This window comes from Scophthalmus maximus, chromosome 3 (genome assembly GCF_022379125.1).
Source record: "Scophthalmus maximus strain ysfricsl-2021 chromosome 3, ASM2237912v1, whole genome shotgun sequence".
Lineage (NCBI taxonomy): Eukaryota > Metazoa > Chordata > Actinopteri > Pleuronectiformes > Scophthalmidae > Scophthalmus > Scophthalmus maximus.
Window position 1 is genome coordinate 19,049,875 of NC_061517.1, and position 18,779 is coordinate 19,068,653.

The 18,779-nt window shown below is 47.5% G+C and overlaps 1 protein-coding gene and 1 long non-coding RNA gene across 5 annotated transcripts in view; one reads left to right on the top strand and one right to left on the bottom strand.

The window, feature by feature from the left end:
* The window catches only part of agrn (agrin), a 231,228-nt gene that overhangs the window by 207,814 nt on the left and 4,635 nt on the right, over positions 1–18,779 (bottom strand). The window lies entirely within an intron of this gene.
* LOC118316569 overlaps positions 2,047–18,779 on the top strand; it is a 32,960-nt gene continuing 16,227 nt past the window's right edge. The window contains exon 1 of the long non-coding RNA XR_004795222.2: positions 2,047–2,163. This is a non-coding gene — a long non-coding RNA (uncharacterized LOC118316569). The remainder of the gene's footprint in view (positions 2,164–18,779) is intronic.

Sequence of the window (18,779 nt, forward strand, 5' to 3'; positions counted from 1 at the left end):
CTCTCCGGTGCACGGACATGCGGAAATCTGACACAAACAGCGCTGTTGTGATTCACCCTCTGGACCTCACCTCGCCTCACTTGCTCCGCCGGGTGCATTTCTCAAGCCCCTGTAAATCATTAGCGAGCTGCTTTAATGAGCCGGTCACTCACCTCTCTCCCTGCCTCCCTCCCTCCCTCTCGCTCTCATCTCAAACGACGATTGTCAAAGGAGGAAACACTGAGTCATTGCACCTGCGTTTCCAACCTTCAATCACGGCACCTTATCACAATAGCCTCAAATTCAGACGCGGCCTCCCCTTGCAGAGTGAGCGAGCATAACACGTCGAGGAGAAGGGGGTGAACCGAGAGAGCTCCTTCACTGTAAGGACGCCTGCTCGACCACTCAGGCAGTAACGGTTAAGGATGCAGTGTTTGCAAAGTAATAATCTATTTGGCATTCAAGTGTCACATGATGTCCTTTACTCAGACACACACAGTGGGACACAGTGACGCAAATATATTATTCATATTTCCATCTCCTCCTCCAGCTGTTATCCTTCTCACTCAAGAGAGAAGAACTACAAAAGTATATGAACTCCTCTGTCCACATACTTCAGCAGCGTACCTTTGCTCAAGGATTGTATTTGAAGTCTGACCATACTCTTGCACGAAGCAAGAAAGAAAATCTTTTTTTTCCCCAGTGTGGTGGAAGAACTAAAGTGACTTGCCCAGAGCCCTGGGCTCATCCAACACCTTTGAGATGAATGCAGAGAGGGGTCAGTAAATCCCTCTCCGCCAGGCTCCAGGATGTTGCGGAGATCAGGGGCGGGAGCCTGTGGAGAATCTGTGGCGTTGGAGTTGTTGTCGTGCATGGGTAATGTTGAGCTGTCCATCAAATTTGGCAACAAAATTCTTGACACCTAAATACATATAAAAAAAATTGAAAAAGTTCACACTGAATGGCACGATGCAGCTGTTCAGAGATCTTAACCCTGAGAATCCAGATCCAGTTTGCACCTCCACACGATGTCCTTATCGACTGACTGCCAATTCAAAACTTGTCTGCTTGCCTGCACAATACACACCCTCAACTTACTCAGAGTGGAGTAGGACTTTTGTACGCAACTTCCCTCATGGAACAGGTGAGCGGAAAGACGAGACGTGTTTCTTTCTACTGAGTAGAACACCCTGACAACGAGTGCCCTCTATCTCTTAGATCTCCGGGCTCCATAACGTTCCTTTTCTTCCACTTAGTCCCTCCTTCCCATTCTCCCTTCCCTCCACCACTTGGAAAACATCCACAACACAGGTTTTTGTGAAGCTCTACATGACACAGGTAGCAATTTAGTGAACATGACGCTTCAATCAAGTCTGCACAGGTTATTTGGGCTAAACAGGGCTGGTCCAGAGACTCTCTGGGAGAGTACAACCATCAGTCAAACTCTGTAGAAGCAGAACGTATACATGGGCAGACAGTCAGGGAAGAGAGAAAAGAAATAATGTAAGGTAAGATCGGTCAGAAAAAAGAATATCGTTGACAACACTGGTGAACCAGTCAGTGAATCAATCACAGAAAATGAATCAACAACCATTTTCAGCATGCAAGAATACAGTTCCGTCCTTTGTGTAAGTTGGATACCTCTGGATTTGAGCTCAGTGGTTGGACAAAAAGAAAAAGACAATCTGAAGATGATATCATCTCAGATATTATCTCCAGGTAATGACTAACCCAGACCATGCGTGCCACAGATGAGATGGCGGGGCTGAGCGCTCATTATATCTGAGAGCGGGATACACAGCGCTGCAGGAAGTTACACCAGAAACAAGGCCACCGGTGCACTGACACGTGACGACATACACACAAAACATGAATGGGCCGAAGGAATTCGAGAAATGTCCAAAAGTCAACAGAGGCGCAAATACTCGACTAAAAGGCCTCCTCAGGTTTCATTGTTAACTCGAGCCGTTACTCATTGCAGGAACATAATCGAAGATTGCAGCCGGGCCGTCGGACTTCGGCTCCCACCGAAGATGTTGGGTACAAAATGAGCAGGCAGGTGACTGAGACGGAGAGTGTGGGTCTTGTTATGTCTGGCTACATTTTTGAGGCATGAGTGTAGTCGATGCATCACACTGAGGTCAGGACAATGCTGGGAAGAATCCGAGGGACGGGGATCAAAAGGTAGGAGCAAAGGTCATTGATTGTGGGAGGCCTTGAGGTAATGGAGCCAAAGTGGCGCAGAAGCAACTGGTGTATATTATGGAGGTGGAGCAAAGGGTGGGGCCGTCAAGAGGGTAGAGGTAAAACAAATAATGGGTGAAAAAGAGGCAGTGAAAAGGAATATAAACCAGGAGGAAACACGAGCTCAAATACGACCTACCAACCTCATTTATGTAAAGGTCGGTGAATGGGTTGGTTAATGGATATACTTCACAAATTGGATCTCACTTTCATTTCCATCTGGCAACGATTCCTTGAGTTGTGCTACAAGTGACACTCACCAAAGTAATTGCTGAGTTAACCTGGTAGCTCAGAAAAGGTCTGACTGCTACTGTTTTGTCCCCAAGCAGACTTCTTTTGAGCAGCGCAGATGACTTCGCAGATCTTTTTCGGAGTCAGTGAGTTGAGTCTGCAGTTGTCGGTCGAATTTACCAGTAGGCACACGGAAAATGATTGCCCTCACTATCAAAGAGTGTGTACGGTTTGCTTTGCAAACACATTGCAGAAAACTTTGTGATCTGTTTGACGGATTTCAGCTCCCGGTGTTTAACAAAGCCTTCAACCTGGCCTTCTTGATATCCTTCAGAGTCAAGATTTGTGGGGAGGACGCAACATAAATAGACTTGTCAGACACTTCCTCCGGTGATTGATCTGTGCCAACAGCAGCAGCCTTGCCAGTATGAGCTTAATGTTCACTCGGCCCATCCCCAGCCCCCGCTCCCGCCCTGGTTCCCTCTCATTTGGCCCCGCTCTCTCCGCCTCAGCACAATCGAGTGCCCCCTGTCAGCAATGGGCATTTCATTACCTAAGTGCCAATTCCTTAGCAACCGAGCAGGTACTAGGCCACTTGACCACAGGCTGGCGACTGAATTCTAATGAGAAGGCTCATGCCAGTGCCTTAACGCTCACTCAGTGAATGAATGTGGCCACTGATCACAGTGAATAACCAGGTTATGGTAATGATTTGATTTGAGTGTGAAGGTGGTTTTGTACCAAACCAATATCCCAAATAACTAGATTTACAGTTCATAATGTGTTTGAGATCTGATACCAGAAAAGTAAAGATGTCGCACCAACCAAATTGAAATGTGCAATTATTGTTACTGTTGTTCTTCTATATAGTATTTGAATTTAGGCTTGCAGTATGTTTTTTACTTTTTTACATAAAAAAACACATTTTGTACATGTTTACATGGACTCTTTACATTCCCTTTACATTTCCTGGTATGTACAAGGAGTTTGTTTACAGTCTAATTATGAATTTGTATGTGAATTCACTGACTTCACGCTCTTTTCAAAACCTGCACATCTGTATGCTAGTCCAATTCTGCATCGAAAATCTGAATTACTTACATAAGAATCTGAGGCATTTTGTGGAGGGTAAATCAATATGTCTGAGTGGGCTGGTTGAATAGATTCCATGTCTTTCCGGGCCTTTTCCCTGTTCCTTTGTCCCATTAATGGTCTTGTAACTTTGTTAGACATGATTGATAAGGCCACTTTCAGACTCCCTGGCACAACAGTTGCTTTAGGTGAATTTGTATGACCAGTAACAACTACGCTAATGTAAAACCCTCCATTTAGGAAAAGAAAAGGCATTCCTGCAGTTCCATTTTAAGCAACGCCTTGGAGGGGGCCCTCAAATGAAGGGCACTGTTTTAAGCAGGACAGTGAATCCCTACCAGCTTCAAGATTGTTGTGCCGCAGCTAAACCATGACCTCTGACCTCCATGGGAAGGGGTGGGGGCAAGTGAAAGGAGGAAATCCTCAAAAGGATCAATAAAGTGCCACATTATCACAATAACACTGACTGCAGACTTGACCAAAAACCATATAACAGAGAAACCAAAAGTGTTTTATTCACCATATTAAAATGTGGCGGAGAAAATGAAAGTTGAAACTCCCCGTCCAAAGGGCAACGTGGCTTTCCAGTGAAGAGGAACTCGCCTCCCTTCCCCCAGGCTAGTGATGGGGGGAAATGGCCGTCATCAGGTAAAATGACCCTTAATGCCTTCTGAATGGAGCGGCTAACTTTACGCAGCCAGGTCATTAGGGAGACAAAAGGGCAGGCCAAACAGCAGGAGAAGACCCCCAACCACAGCTACCACACCCCCTTCCCCCCAAGCAAAAGAAGAACTGCAAATGTAGCCTGGCCCTACCCCACAAAAACACTCGCCTACCCACAATTCCCGCCGCCGCTTCAGTCCTCTGTGAGCGACGGAGCAGAACGGGTCGCTCCCAAGTTGGAAGGGCGCGGAGCAGGTGGATGAATCTGGAATGGAAATATCAACCGGGGTACTTTTGCCTTTGGCCGCCGTTCAGCCGAGGTAACCCGTATGACTGAACTGGTGTTGGAACCGATAACCGACCCGCTCAAACATTGTGGAGGGGGCTGACAGCCACCGCAGCGAGGATGTTAACGATGTTTGCAGATGACTCGGAGGCCAGGAGGGGACCTAGAGGACGACATGGGAGGAGGAGGAGGAGGAGGAGGAGGAGGAGGGTTTGAACAGCGGAGCCGGGGTTTGTGTGCGCTTCCCGGCGAAATGCCGCACGTGCACAAAGAGCCCTGCGCGCACACGCACGCCAGCACGCACACCGTCCCGTCTCACTCGACTGTCCTCGAATGTTGAATAAACTCGCGGCCCAGACATCAAAGTGGCATGGTGTTTGTGCATGCAGGCATTTACGGCGCTGCCGAGTGACCACACGAGTGCTTCCACACACGGACGGGCCCGCGGAATGGCAGACGGCCAGGGCCTGGAGTGGAAGGAGCGAACTGCAACATGCAATCCCTCCCTCTGAGGACCACGCGAAGAATGTGGGAAGTGACCGCTAAGTTGTGCTAACTGGGAAATGTCCTACCTCTTGGTTTTGACCGTTTTTTCTAAGTGAAGTCAAACATGCCTTCATACCAACTCGCCCTTAAAACAAACGCGGCGGTGAGTTTCAGGCACTGCTTTTTGTTCCATTTTCAATCAATCAGTTAGAAAACACGGAAACTGCTGATAACGGTTTCACAGAGGCCAGCTTCAAGGCACTCACACTCCAGAGAAAGCACGGCCAGCCTTCACATTTGAGTAAGAGGAGGCCACACATGTATGCACGTCTGCTTGAAAACTGGCTCGAGATGCACAGATGAATGTATGTTCTGTCAGTAAACTCATTGTGAAACTGTTACAGCACTATTTGTGCAACTAAAGACATGAGAAGAAAACTTCAAAACGAGCGTTTAAAGTCATAGGTAGAAAGTACAAAGGAGTTGTTTTTTCAGAATATTATTGTGGAACATCCAAGGCACGTATCTGGACAACAAAGACACAGTAGAAGAGCTACAGGAAGACAATATGCGAAGCCGCTGATGGTGTGGGATGGCCAAGCACTTGGCCGTCACCATTATAAAAGCCGAAGCCTAAAGTCACTGCTAAAAATGGCCTTTTCCGTTGAGTTGAGCCCCTGTCAGATCCGGGGTCAGGTTACTCTGCCATTGCCGGCCAACAAAGGAAAGCAGAACAAAAAGGAGCAGCTCAAGCGCTGGCAGTGACTTCTGAAAGACTTGGTTCACTGAGAGCAATAACTTCACCTCATTTAGAACGAAATCCCCGTGAATAATCTCCCGACATGAGAACGTCGCAAACCCGGAGTGGGCAGGATGGAGTGTGCTCGGGGCGAGCGCATGCGCGCGCGTGTGTGTGTGTGTGTGTGTGTGTGTGTGTGTGTGTGTGTGTCTTTCTGGATCTCCCTGAATCAGAGACCTAGTGGAACTGAGTGGTTTCTTGGCTCTGGGTGGTTACGTTAGGACGAGCACGAAGACTGAACAGATAAATAACATTTCACAAAACTAGTGTTGACCTCACTTGATAAGGAGTGATCTCTGCAGAGTGGAATCAGAAATGCACCGGAGCAAAGTCCAGATTTTTTTTTTTATTGTCAGTTTATTATCCAGAAAGCTATGATGTCCTGGGGGTAACGGTTGCACAGTTACAAATGTAATCTAAGGCCCTTACAAATACAGCGATGTCTGCCTGCGTGTGCGAGAACAGCCTGGACCATCCGGAGTCTCCCGCAGAAATAAAGACAAAACAGAGGTAGACTGTGGAACAGGAGTTTGGCATCGCTGAGTTTTCTTTGAGCACAAACTTTAAGATTGTGTGCATGTGTGTGTGTGTGTGTGTGTGTGTGTACTTGATAAGAGCGAACGACAGCAGTGCACCTCCATAACACTCCCCTTCTCTCTCTTTATGCTTTGATGAACAGGCCACAACAATACCCGGCGGAGTCTTTCCAGACACCACGGTCCGTTCTCCCTAATCCTCTCTCCTCCCAACAGTTCCTCCTGCCATGAACTTGAGACTGCTGCTCCAAGGTGGTGTATGACCCTCCGACCTTATCTCGCGAGATGAGAAAGATGTGGAAAACGGCGCATTTGGTAATCGCGGTCTAAGGACGGGTTGGTGTGGCCCCTGAGCTCGACTTCAGAGCTTTTGACAATCGGCCATGATGGAAGACAGGTGGTTGGGAGGAGAGGGTTCAAAAAGACAAGAAGCCAACAACAAAGGCTGCCCCCCCCCCCCCCCCCCCCCCCCCAACCCAAAGCCGCCCTGCAAGCCTTTGTCAACACTGATCTAAAAACGAGAAGCAGTGGCGGTGGCCTGAGGGTGATAATTTACAATCTGTTCCGCGGCTGAGTGTGTATTCCACGATCCTCGCTCAACACTTCCCCCGGCAGATACAATAATTAACCCCCCCCCCATCCCTCCCCCGACGAGCTCAATCTCCCTTTCAGTGCTTCATAAATGAGCGAGGCCGAAAGCAGTTTGGTCTCAAAGTTTCCTCGTGATTAAAAAAAAAAAAAAAGAAACGTCCTTCTTCTCTGCACATTTCAATTCTGCCGACCGGCGTCGCAGAGGAACAGAATTAAAAAAGCCGTCTGCTTGCCCTCCGGAGGTTTCACACTGCGCCCCGGTGCTCTCCTTCATTCATATGTATAAACGAATCCACGCAGCAATAGAACGGTGCGCACACTCCACCACGGGGACACAAAGAGACACAGGAGATGCAGGGCGACCCATGGCCATGATCACACTCTGCGCATATCCATTATTAAAGCTGAAATGGAGGGGCACTCTTGGGAAAGGGGCTTTTTAATAAACATCAGACTCTATCTATCGGTTCTCCGCAGAGGGGAGGTGATGAAGCCTCACTCCTTATCACACCTGTCAGCAGTTCATCTCAAACCGACCAAGTGATTTGCGTGGATCTCATTTCAGCTTCTTCAGAGAAGTGATGGCCAGGTGAAAGTAAGCGAATCCAAAACATACAGGGCCGTGACCGACTGCAGGTAATCCACCCACTGTAAACCCTTCAGGCCTCACGACTCTATGGGCCTCCATGACTCGGTGGCCGCCACTCCTGTTTGTTTTAATTTTCAGTTGAGGGATGGCAACGCTTCAGGTGCCGGGTGTCACAGCGACTGAGAGCCTCGGAGGACGGGATGAGGGCATCGAGAAACCAGGGTAGACCATTCCTCACATGAAATTGATTCTATTGCAGTTGCGCTACGTTCAATTATTTCTCATCGTCAAACCAGCCGCCACTGTGCTGGATGAAGTGGAATGATCTCACGTCTCCGGCAGTCCTTCATTTGTTGATTTAGGTGCAGTCGGATAGATCCCCACTCCCCCTCAAGCAGAACCAGATCACAGTGTGTGCAAGAGTTGTTGATGGAGCTGATGATGAATATGAACAACTGAAAAAATGCCTTGACCAGCTGCTGACGTTTTTAGTTTTTTTTTAATTGAATAACCCACTCCATGGCCTGCAGAAAGAACATTTCGAACACAAGGCCTAAAAAAAGTGTCATTCCCAAGCCAAATAAAGCAAATAACAAAACTTTTATTGTATTGTGATTCTAGTGGTTTGGATTGTCCGTCCTCCGCTGGGTGTTTGTCTTGGACCAGTTCTAATTAGAACTGTATCAAATTTGGTGAGTAAAACTAAAGCAATAGATTGGACCATTCTTGAGCAATAAATCCTGCATACCACTGTAATATAGAAAAAAACCTATAGATTATAGGGACATAAGTAGGGGCAACTTCTGATGGTGTCTACAGCTCGGCGCTGAGGTGAAGCTTGTTAACCCCATCATTGTGTCGTGTACAAAAAAGGTATGGCAATCCTCTCTGTCTGAGATGCACGATTTTTCCATCATATTTGTTTATTTACAAGTCCCATATTAGAAAGCTGCCCTATAAATGTATGCATCCATGTTACTTTGGTGCACTGGACCCCATTACACTGGAACTAAGGTCTGGCTTAGGCGCCGTGTCCCTTGGAAGATCTGCTTTTGGCTTCACCTGCAAATTACTTTGAAAACTTACACTTTTTAAATCGATAGTTTCAAACTTTGAAACTTATGTTTTAACATGATTTAACTGATGTATTATTTATGAATGATAATTCATTTTTGCAGAGACTACCAACCCCACCTCCAGCTCTAGCAGTAAGACATGAATTCAAGGTGATGATGGCAAAACAAGCCAGTTTACTAATATGTTAGTATGACACTACGCTACATTTCAGATTATAACTCCATACGCTCGTTGCTAGTACAAAGAAATCACATTCTGAACTGACCTTGAATACAGATGTGTAAGAGTACCCTGGGCTGGCAGGCCTCTACACCAAGCTGCCTACTTACATACAATTAGTCTAAACAGCAATTGTAATGCAGAGATGGGTTTAAATTTGCAGCACTCAGTCAAATATGAGAAGCTTCATGCTTTCGCACAGGGCGGCTTGTTATTTGTCAGGGTGCATTCTGTCAAAACAGCGTCGCTGCTTGAATTGCAATGTCTGAATATGGCACCAGAATTGATGGCAAATGGATCTGATGTGAATTGACAGTAGTGGTCATGCCACAGATGCACAATGCCACCAGGGAATTGTGGGCAGAAGGATGTGCCATCAAAAGTGTGTGTGTGTGTGTGTGTGTGTGTGTGTGGGTTTGTGTGTGTGTGTGCGTGCGTGCAAGTGCGCGTGACGAGACCAGAGTGTGGAGTTCATTATCACAAGGGCTGTGTCCACATTAGCGCAGATGAAGTCCAGAAGCGTTTAGCTCAGTCTACTGTCGAGGGGGCTCCCTCTCCATCCTTTTATTTCCTGTCCCACTAGACACCCATCTTCCAAAGGACACAATGAGGGAGGAGGTGTGGGGGGCAGTTGGCAAAGACACAGATGAAGAGGGGAGGACAAAAAGTAGGGAATAGGAGGTTCAAGGAGGGGAGAAGAGAGGAAAAAGAGAGAAATCGCCTTTCAATTCCTGTCATTGTCCGGATGTAAATTGGAGCTGATCAAGATTCCGCCAGCATCGCAACCAGCGAGTTCAATCTGCACAGGCCGAGCGGAGAAAGGCAGAGCCATACTGAGGGACCGAGCGAGGCGTAGACCCAACACAACAGAGCGACTCACATGCACGCAGACATGCAAAACAAAAAAGCACACGGGAACAAAGGCAGAGATTGGGCTTGAGTGGGAGCAACAAACGCACCACTTTAGAACCAATATAGCCCTGAAAAGAAGAGGAAGGGGGTGGATGTACTTTGGAACAAGAGCGCACCAACTCACACACACACACACACACACACACACACACACACACACACACACACACACACATCTTAATTTCAATACAACAGACTTGTTAAGCTCGCATAGTCGTGGGATGGCCAACGGATCAGCTTTCATTTCCATTTTGCAGAGTTGCAAATGCAAACAAACACAAAAGTCAGCAGGAGTTTGTTTGACGCATCACACTGTAACCACTCAAAGCTTTTCAAATAATGAGGGGTCATAACTCTGTGCAGTTGTCACGTAGTTGGAGGAGAACATGGATTTCTGTGTGATCCTTCTTCAAGGATTTTAGTTTTTGTCCTGGGGTGGGGGGTGGTTAGGTCTGACCCCGATTTCACCCCTCGTCCCACACTCCCTTTGGCCTCAGGTGAAAGACAAACTGGAGGCCGAGCTGTTGCCTTTCACTCTTCCCTGGCTTCCCTGGAATGGGATGATGCCTGCAGGCTGGATAGTCCTGCAGCAGCCTGAACCCTGCCTGGGCCAGAAGGAGGCCCTGGGAGTCAACAGGTGGAAATGGAACGGGGGGAATTCCAGCGGGGGGGAAACGTGTATGCAAGGGGCCTGATCGAGATCAACTGCGAGGGGCGATGAGAGAAACGGATGATCGGCTTTTTGGCCGATAACGTACAGTGGCCGACAATAAGTTCCCTAAACCTGCACATTTTCTCAAAGGAATAAAACTACTGCTCCCGGCAACATAAACATTTTCATATTTTCTCATGTACTGAATACATTGAGCTGAAAACATCCTGTGGATCCGATGAGTAACATTGTACTGATGACCTTACTAATTTATTTTCCTTCTATCAATGATTTAAATGTGTCATTTTACATTGTCTTTTTTTTGTTATTGTTTTGTGCACTTCCAATCGCCTTGTTGTAAAAACAGAAGTAACTAAGCCGGCGGCTTATCCCTCGTCCCGCAGTCCGAACTCGATTGCGGTTGAACTTGCAGAAGTCAGGAGGAAACCCCAAAGATGTTCAGCATTTCGTCGGAACCGCCACGATTCCCTGACCTTGACATAACCTCGCTTTGGTACATTGCATTGTTTCACCGCCCCCTTACTGACTAGCGTTTGTGCTTGATATTTACCAGAGCTCTTTGGGTGTGACGCAGCGAAGATATCCGTTTAGTCGTTTTACAAAGAGACACTGCAGGGAACTTTCTGTTGGTTTTTTTTCTGACAACCTGTCTAAACAGGCCACAGGACCTGCTGGGAAAAAAAAAATCTCTCCATCCACCTCAGTGCTCATATATTTCCCGGAGAGCCCTCTCCAACATGTCTGCTCCAAGTGCTCTTCCAGTTCATACCTCTATCCACTCACAGAGAAGTAGTTTTTTTTCATGGTTGCTGTTGTTCCAATATCCACAAAAGGATAATAAAACGGCTGACATTGCTGCATGGTATTAAGGCCACGGTGCCTGGGTAATTAGGTATAAGGGGGCTTCGGAGTGACAATAAGGTGGAGCTGAGAGAGGTCGATGCGGGCATACCCCTGGCAACAGCTCACGGCTGTGTCAGAACTCGTTCCCCGAGGCCGAGCCTCTCGGAGGCGCCGCGCTCCTGCATGGAAGGCGCTGGAAGCTGCCTCGCGGCTACGGTGCCTGGTTCCCCCCTTTTCTTTTCTTTTTTTTTTGTGAGAGAAGCAAAAGCCATGGAACAATACAGGCATTTCCAATTAGTTTCATTTGATGGTTGAGATGTCACGGCAGCTTCTAAGATCACAAAAGACATTGTTTCAAAGGGCGAGCTCAACAGAATCGCAGTGAAACATAACCCCCCGTGGTGTTTGTAAATCCTTCGGGGGCAGAAATTCTGCGATTGAGTTCAGTCTCTCACCTCATCCTTTCTCCCTCCTTTCCCTTTCACTTCACTTGCTTCAAACTTGTGTTATTTACCTTGTTTTATACTTTCTTTCCCTCTCTCTACTCACTCACCCTCTTTAGTCATGGACTTCACCTCTCTGCTATAGCGCCGGTCGCACTTTCTCTGCCGCAGAGTTGCACTCCAATCCTCAAAAGGTGAATGACATAGGTTCTGCAGAATATACAGTACCGTAAAAATATAAAACCAATGAAGACATTTAAATGCTACATACAGGGGGGGGGGAAAAGCAGTATTTCCATTACAGGTCCCTTGAATTTCCATCGCCACCAACCCAGTGCAGTGCTGAGGGCCGTTTCCCAGTGTCACATTTCTCATTTGCTTCTGACTAACGGGCTGAAGATTCATCCTCAAGTGTATTGTGCCACACTGAAAAGATCCGTCGCAGGGTCTGATGTCATTAGACTCACAGATTCCACCCGCTGATTGCAGCGAGCTCATACATATTCACGTCCTATCTGACGGGGAGAAACGCCTTGTCAGTTGGATCCACTTTCCCAAACAGGTTCCACTGAGACGGGCGGCATGTGCATGAAGACGCCGCTTCAGTTGTCACCGTCGCTCCAAGCTGCCTCGTGACTTTCTGAGGCGCAGTCCCGTAGTTTCTTTGCCACGTATAAAGCGGCGGGCCGTTTGGCTCATTTTAAACAACGATTGGGATTCATTTGGCAACGTAAGGACTAATGCCACAGCCCCAAAGCTCTCTTCTTCGTATGCTGAACCGCTTGGGGGGTCAGGACTGCACACGTGCGTTACTTTGGAGACGTGTTTATTGTTGAAAGCAATAACAAGGCAACGGATAGGTCAGACACAGGGACGCATACCACATCGTGTTTATTCTTCCTCAGACCGATGGAGAGATGGCAAAGCCTGTGTCTCTCTGTGTGTGTGTGTGTGTGTGTTAGTGTGTGTGTGTGTGTGTGTGTGTGTGTGTGTTACACACTCAAGCTAGTGAGACATCCTCGGCCAGATATCTGTGTTTGTCTCTGAAAGCCATCACGTCCTTGCCATTGTTGGCTAAAACAACAGGGGCCGGCCCAGAGCCTCCCTCAGGCCAGAGAAAATCTGTCAGCCTGGAGGGCGAGCAGAGAGAGAAGGAGGGGGGGGGGGGGTGGATTCCTGAGAGGCTTCATCTGTCAGGAGAGTTGTCATCTTTAGGGGTTCGTCAGAAGACACACATCCCGCGAATTCCGTAACTCGGGGAAACAGCGGAAAGTCTCACAACTTGGATGGCAACGGAATCTCAAAGTACCGATCTCTATTCTTGATTTAATTCCCCACCGCAGCTCAATGCCAATCCAGTAACAGCTACCTGTTCGTTCATGTTTAGTGAGTTTAGATTAGTGTCCAGGTAAAAGGAAAATTCAGATTTATTACAACTTTCTTGGATCTTCTAAGGTCCAAGTTGTAAAAAAAAAAGCACTGAGACGATTTAACAAGTCCTAATAGGCCACCGTTATCCTTTGACTGACACTATTAATAATTCACCACTGTAAGTTCCAGAGGAGGCCGGGCGGGAGACACGGACAGAGGCATATGGAATGCTGGTGACGGGGTCGGGCCCAAACTGCACCTGGTTGTTAATCCTATGACAGCTTTACAGGACACGGGATTCCGGTCTAATTACAGGTGGGACTGCTGAACTGTGAGATGGGAACACTGGGAGGAGGGGAAATGTGTGAGTGTGAGAGTGTAGGAGAGGGGGGCCAGCAGCGGAGAAACAGGTGGGGCAACAAAAGACTCGGCGAGAATTAAGACGTTCGGTAAAGGTAAGAGCGGAGACATGAAAACCCAAAAGTCATATATCAGCCCCTGCCTGCCACTGAGCTGCATCAGAGAAACATCCAAAAGGGGCCAACCAAAACAAGCTGTCGGCACGGGACACTCTCCACACACACACACACACACACACACACACACACACACACACACACACACACACACACACACACACACACACACGAGGACAGACAGACACATGTGCAGGCCGTAATCAGACTGCGAGCGCATGACTGAAGATGACACGTGAAAATACGACGAATATATGAAACGCGTAATGGCAAACACAGAAGGAAGAATGGAGGACAAGTCACAAAGGGAGGGAGGGGTTCACGGGTCGACAGGGAGATGGATGAGGAGGTAGAGAGGAAGCAACGGAGACATTGTTTGTTGTCGGGAAAATAAGGCAAAATAGAACAGGAAAAGCAAGAAACATCCCATGATTCGTTTGTGAACACCAGACACCGCAACCCTCAAGTCTCCCCTACTTCCTGTACGTGCAGCATTGTCACGTAAGTGTTAAATCAGGCACACATATGGTCAGATTCCGTGTGGGGGGGTGCGTGATTTGTTACGACTATGCGTTTTTATTGATGCAACAGGTAGATACCATCGGGCCTGTCATCCTCAGCCCTGTTTAACTCCTTCGGGACAAACTGAAACACTGAGGCAGCATCCAACCTTCTACGTTTTCGTTTCAATGACAGGTGGTACATCTACGTTTGCCGTCCACACTACACTCCAGGGTCTTTCAGCGCCTAAAACCTGCTCGCCCCACTTTAGTTCGAAAACTCCGGGGGCTGCGTTGCAGTACGTTCGGGCAAAAACAGACACGCTTGGAAACGATGACGCAGTCTTCGCTTCCTCATTGGTTCTTATTGGTCACGACGTCACTAGCAGCGTTAAAAGCAAAGACGTTGTAAACGCTTTCTTTATAAGTACTACTTCCATCTCGTCATCAGTCCAGGAGAAGAACTCCAGAACTTTTCACCATTGTTTTTCCCTCGTCTGTAGATAAGACAATCTGCTTCCTGGTTAAACTGGTACGCACACGCTCAGTGTACGTGTATAGTCATGTGATATGAGGGGTTTTGTGAGTGTGTTAGTAAAGACGGGGATTGACACTGATACGGAGCTTAAGCGCCTATGTGGACAGATATCAATTCTGTTTTAAAACGCCAAATTACAAGAAAAATGTAGTAGAATGGAGGTAGCCTCACTCCTTGCAGTTCCATGACTTTAAAGGACAGCCTCACCCAAACAGCCGAGGAAGTTAATAAGGACATCGTCCTTTGCATAACTAGCCTCATTGACAGGCATACGGACAGTGGTGTGTGACAGGTGCATTCCCACAAGACAACAGGGAATATGATAGGTCTGATTCACCAGCATTGGGTCAGGGAACATTGAGACAGAATGTAGTTCCCCTCTAGTTCTTCTAGTTGTTATCCAAGTATGGGGTCAACTTATAGTTTGTTAATCTATTTCTAGAGGAAAAGTTGTTTTCCCCTAATGCATCCTGCAACATAAAGTAATTTACAGGGCATTTTTCATTCTTCTCCCCTTTCACTTTTTCACTTGTTTCCCACTGACGTGAAGCGCCCATCGGCGACAGCAGCGCTGACCTAAATACGAATCACATCGGGGGCTTCTGCTCGCCCCCGCCCCCCCGGTGTCGCACCAAATGCCTTTTCCCTCTAAACCTGATGTTTTTGGCGTTTCGACAATAAGCGGCCGCACTTGCCACAGCAGATGCCCCGCTTCAGAAACGCAGGAATTTTGTCGCTGATCCAGTTTCCCCCCGGAGGGAGCCCCGTTCTCATGCAGACCGGTGCCCTGAGCTCTTTTATGTCTGGGATAGAAGAGGGGAGGTTTTCCGGGTCACTGTACATCCAAGTCCCTGCCCGGAGCCTCCCAGGTCAGTGGCAACTCTCCCGTTCCAAAACGAAAGAAGAATATTAACTGGGACTTTGACACCAGCTAACTTTACATCTTCTTTTCAAAACAATGCCGTTTGTCAATGAACTCGTTTTTCCAATCAAAAATACTCACTGGGTGACTAGATCATCAATGAAAACCATTTTGGTGCAAAGTTTGCTTGAGCGACTTCACAACCGCCGCTGCTAAGGAGGTGCCATGTTGGACACTTGTGCAAGGTTCTGCATACATTTTCATATAAGAGGCATCAAGATCTTTTAAATGTCGTTCGCCCTCATGCAGGGTAATAACACATTATACAGATGCTTTAAAAATTAAGGGAATAGTCAAGATAATCTCTTGGTGCTTTGTCGGTATAATCAAATAAATCACAACAATGGATTTATAGTCCACTTCACAAGACACACTATCTTTGGATGAGTTTCGTGTTACAAAGTATGTCTGCGTGTTCACTGTGGGCATGTTAATGTCTGACAGAAGATAGAGGCGTGTCGCTGCATGTAGGTGGCATGGCGTATTATCAATACCATCTATGTTGCTTATCAGCATGAGAGTGATACAACCCTGGTTTGGGGCTGGGTTACGAGTCAAGGTGAACGGACTGTGGTTAAGTGAGTCCATTCCTCCTTCGCCCTCTTCCATCTTTCATGGCTTTCTCATTTTCGGGAGTCCTTTATTGCTATGCCAACCAGGTTCTCCAGCTCCTGCATTTTTAATTAAAAAGTCTAAAATGTGCAATAACTCTGGAGAGTCTGGTCGGACTGGCGAACGGGTCCGTCCCTCCTTGTTTCTCCCCTCAGGCCTGTGTTGCCTATATTCCCGTCGAGCCTTTCAGTCTGTCCAATTCTGTTCACTTCACCGCATACATGCTTTGAAATAGGCCACACGGGGTAAACTGATTGAGCAAAGGGAACACCTCTGTAGAAAAGCTCTACACCAAGTATTTGAACTCTCAATCTCAGACTATGTCCTAATCCATTCAAGGGCCCCAGGAGAACACCAGCCTTCTTGGCTCCCCGTGACAATCTGAAGACAAACACTAGACTGGATAAAGACCCCGGGCGCGGCTGCACAGTGTTCTCGCTCACTATCCAGAGCAACAACGGAATAACCTCCCATCTCCCCTCTTTGGAATTACCCACAAGCCTTTTATATTTTACGGGGGAAAGTCAAATATGTATGTTGTCATGTTTCTCATCTGTCTCCAGAACGCCTTGTTAAGATTCAAAACATGAGCAGGTGGTAGCAAAGCCTGATATCCAAATTATAAGGCAGCAAAGTCGGGCGACAGGATTTCCCACGGTGCTTTTACAGCAGAGGTGGACCACCACACATGATGCGGAAACCACCTCCACTGAACACAGAGGAAATGATAACTATGAAATGAATTAACCTACAGAGAAAACAAGCAGAGGTACAAACTAAAGGTAGCATAAGCCGTATACATTTAAAGAGGGAGACAATCATATATTACCCAACCTCATCATTAGGATCTCCGCCAAGATAGCATGGGAGGAGCGATGTATACCCAGCACGCTTGTTGTGTATACTATAGCCTATATACATTATATATACTATATATTTACTATATATGTCCAGCCACAGTTTCATAATGATGCAAATCACAACATCAAAGATCTCTAACTTTGTGTTTTGGGCAGTTACTTCATTATAGGACTGCAACTAACTTTTCATTATTAATTATTTTTATTAATCGATCAGTTGTTTGGTCCATAAAATGGTGACAAATGACAATTGTGTTTCCCCAAACCACCAAGATGATGTTTTGTTTTGATAATATTCACATTCAAGAAGCTGAAATCAGACACTTTGGACTTTTTTCGCCATAAAAACTACTCGAGCCGATTAGTCGATTATCAAAATAGTTGGCGATTACCTTAGTTATCGATTAATCGATCAACTCTTGCAGCTCTACTTCATTATGCAGCTGTGCGCAGCGCTCTTCGCACCGCTGTTGCTCTCTCGCTCTCTTTGTCTCGGACACACTGACCGTCTGTCGGCAGGCAGGCGGACTTCGGCTTAACGCCGGCCTGGCTCCCCCCAACAAACTCCCCGCGAACGATCCGCTCCAAGAGTCAGTCATCAACAGTTTGTATTAATTGTTCTCGAAAACACGCGAGTCAGGTGCTCTGAGTGTGTAGGTGCCGTGGCTTTAAAAACTAAAAAGTGTTCACTCTTCACCGTTTTGACCCGTTCTGTCATTATCTCCTCACGTATCGTGGAGGCGAGGAGGGAGGAGGCAGCCAGGTAGGAGCACGCACAGGTTAGGTAATCCAGCCTATTCCGGGGCCTCCTCCTTGCACAAACATTGGAGGGGGGGGGGGGATCTCAGAGTTCTCCACAAGGGCCAGGCTCACTCACTGAAGGAACACTTGAGGAGGGAGGAGCGTGTGTGTGTGTGTGTGTGTGTGTGTGTGGGGGGGGGGGGGGCTCACACAGTCAACCCACATCCCACCCACCCCGAGGAGCATTCCACAGGACTGTGTGCTCGCCCATCATTAAGCAAGACCACCTGCTGGCAAAATCGGGACCCCCATCATGTTCTCAGCAAGCCTGGCTAACCCCATTACCAAGCGCGCCTCTGGACCGCTGTACGCGCAGCTCACAGAGACCTAGTGGTACACTGAGCAGTCAAACGCTGCTCATTAACACCCCCACAAGGACTTCTGCTCGTCGGACAAGTGAGGCCCACTGGCTGCACTCAGCATTACGTTTTTAAATAGACGCAGCATGTTGCATGACTGTGCACTGACTGGCTCATCGCTGCTCCTCCAAAAAAGAGACAGATTTCCTTTTTTTTTTTTTAAAGGGAAGGAGAGGAGGAGGTCAAGACGGAAGGAAGAAACGGCCCTTTGTTGCCGTTCCTCGCCGGGGCCTTGAGGGAAGGACTCTCTGGCACGGAGGGCTGAAACAAAAGCAGCCGATAAACAGAGCGAGACATGATAAGATCTCCCTGTTTGCTCAACACTTCTCCATCAAGAAGACTTCCTCCCCCTCCTCCAAACCCCAAACCCCTCCAGCTTCTCTCTTGTTGTTGTCATTAACACTAAAAGAAAAAGAAGAAAAAGAGTAGAGAAGGCGTTCTGTGGTGATTTGAACCGCCTCCTTTCTCCCACTTTTCCAAAACCAGAACCAAGGACGCAGCAAAATGACTGTGACTGATTCTGTCCGACACCAAAAAAATCTGTTAACACTCTTCACAGCACATCTGACACTGGTGACATTTCACCCAGAGGTAGCTGGGGGGCCGAACAAAGAAAAGACTCCGCTTATCTGCCCTGGCAAGACGCACATTCGACAGTGCAAACATATAACATTTTT